Raw genomic sequence first — 2,633 nt, forward strand, 5'->3', positions numbered from 1 at the left:
TGATCTAAAGCTGAAACAAGAGCTGTCTCTTCCAGCTGGGAGGGAATCGAAATGGAGGTGAGACCAAAATATCAAATGGCCTTTAATTCATGTTATCCTTATTGTGATTGTTTAAACACTTGGGCCAGAAATGACACAGACACAAAGGAGCCCATTCTAAACACTGATCTTGCCCTGCTCCCTGATCCGATATCATAATGGCTGACACAACACTTTTGTGTTTTTTCCAGCCTATCTACATCATCGTGTTGCCTACTCTATCATAAATAGACATCGAAAATGGAAACCTGTGAGAGGAACATGTTCCGTTTCGAGACATTTGGTTTCTGCACGAACACTGTTGGTTTTGCAGATAATCAGCCGAGTGTGGTCTGACCACCTTCCAAACCATAAACTAAAACTCGACTCTGATGGGACTCGAACCCACGACCTTTGAATAACAACCAGAGAAAAAACAAAGAAGTCCAACGCGCTTTCCATTGCGCCACAGAGCCGTGCCAACAGGCGCTTTTTAAGCACACAAGTTTACCTTTGACCCATTGCGTTGAGGACTCCCATCTCGCATCTGTCTGTCCTCGTCACAGTTTCCAGTACCTGTTCCTTATCCACGTGTGCTCTGGCTCTTCAAGTGTTTGGCTACAGACTGCTGAAAAGTTCGCATGACACTTAGCTTTACCACATGTTCAGATAATGATTTCCAGATAAGAAACACTCTATTGGTGAATGCATTCTCCCAAAATCTCCTCAAAACATCTTGTCTCCTGTCTTTCATTTATGTCACTCTTTTCCTTCCCAATACAGGCTTATCCCTGTCATACATATCTATCCTCTTCATAAAATGTGCACGTTAATCAGTTACTCAATCAGCCTTCTCGGCGCTTAGATAAATATCCCCAACCACAGCGTCTGCCTTGCCATTCTTGTCAACTCCTGTGAACATCTCCTCCTGCAATCAGACGCTTCCAGCAGTCTGGCGATTACAACGGACAAGCAAAGTTCCCTGAATTAAACCAAAAATGTCTGAACAAAATCAACAGCTGTTGTCCATCTCTGATAAGAAAGGAAAGTTAACGTTTCGAGTGCAATGATCTGTCTTCGGAACTGATGGGATGGAAATGTGGGTGAAGAATGGGGAAGAGGGCAGACGGTATCTAAAATGAATGAACTCGATATTGGGTTATAATGTTTGCATGGTCTGTCAGCACAAAATGAGTTGCAGGTCTTCCAGCTTATGTTGTGCCTTGAAGGAGCACTGTAGCAGACCAGAGACCGAAATAGTGGCCTGGGAACACAATGTCTCGATTGGAGAGGGGCTGGTAAAGCACAGCAGTTCAGGCAGCATCCGAGGAGCAGTACAATTGACGTTTCGGGCATCAGCCCTTCATCAGGAATACAGGCAGAGACCCAGAAGAGTGGGAACGCAATGTGATGTTGAAAGTTACAGGAGACTCGAAGATCGGGATTCTGGACAGAACTTAAGTGATCTCAGCTATGTCACCGACTCTGCTTTCCTCTCTCCATTGCACAGAGATCACATTCTGAGCAGGAAATACTGTTTCCTCGATTAAATGAAGTGCAGACAAATCTCTGGAAGGTGTGACTGGAAGCTTCCACAGTGAGGAGAGACATCAGAAACCAGCAGGAAATATAGCTTACTAAATAGAACGTTACAATTCAATTCAGGTACGTCGGCCCTCGCTGTTGCAGCGACCTGTAAAAATAGTGTGATATCCATTGTAATGGAAAAGTAGCATTTATTTTGAAACCAATAAAAGCAAAGGGAAACAAATAAGTAAGAACGTGACTTTGCAGATGCAAGTATTGCAGACAGACAGAAAAAAATGTAAAGTTAAACCGAACTAATAGCAGACTTACAAGCCCAGTAAATTACCATATCAACAATCAAGGAATGGGGAAAAAACAACTCCATATCTGGAAAGGAACTGGAATGTTTCAGGTCCCTGACATTGAGATGTTGATAAGAAGAAGCGAATTCTAGTCTCAAGGGAAAATGCGCCAGTTTTTGGTAGATACAGGGGCAACATATTCAGTCCTTAAATTAAGGCAGTTCAGAGAGTCGACGCAATGGATGCATCAGGATTCGTGACACGAGAGAGATTAACCGCACCTCGATTGTGCGAATGCAGTAATGGTGAAACATTCCAATTCTCGTTTCTGTTCTCGGAATTCTGTCCTTTAAATCTGATAGCTGGCGATCTCACAGTGAAACTGGGGTCGGATTTGCGCAGTACCCCGACAGGCTTGCAGGTAATACAAAAAGAAGCTTTACCAGCGCAGGCTGTAAAATACAACTCACGACCCCTGATGCATGGCTATGAGTGGCGATTAAGCCAGAGAGCCATAAGTTCAGTGAGGGATTCGCTCGCCCAGGAAGCAAGTAACCATGTTAATCCCATTAACACCGCTTATCTTGCTGGAGATATGTGGAACTGCACAGCAAGCATACACCATCATGGCCCTTACAAATCATATGAGAAGTATTGTTTCAGGATATTGGTCGAACCAGATCAGCTATTATTGTGCGAATTTTATTAGAATGATCACAGATGTGCAGTCACTGTGAACTGATGCAAAGTATCTGTGATGGCAAGTAGACATTATCTTTTTGATGT

The 2,633-nt window shown here is 43.5% G+C and overlaps 1 non-coding gene across 1 annotated transcript; it reads right to left on the reverse strand.

The window, feature by feature from the left end:
* Positions 1-402: 402 nt before the first annotated feature.
* On the reverse strand, positions 403-494 carry trnar-ucu (transfer RNA arginine (anticodon UCU)). Its single transcript is given in 2 exon segments — positions 403-438; positions 458-494. It is a non-coding gene; the product is annotated as a tRNA-Arg (tRNA).
* Between the last annotated feature and the right edge of the window lie 2,139 nt (positions 495-2,633).

Source organism: Chiloscyllium plagiosum, unplaced genomic scaffold (genome assembly GCF_037043375.1).
Source record: "Chiloscyllium plagiosum isolate Xiang-an unplaced genomic scaffold, Cpla_swu_hap1 HiC_scaffold_46, whole genome shotgun sequence".
NCBI classification, from domain to species: Eukaryota; Metazoa; Chordata; class Chondrichthyes; order Orectolobiformes; family Hemiscylliidae; genus Chiloscyllium; species Chiloscyllium plagiosum.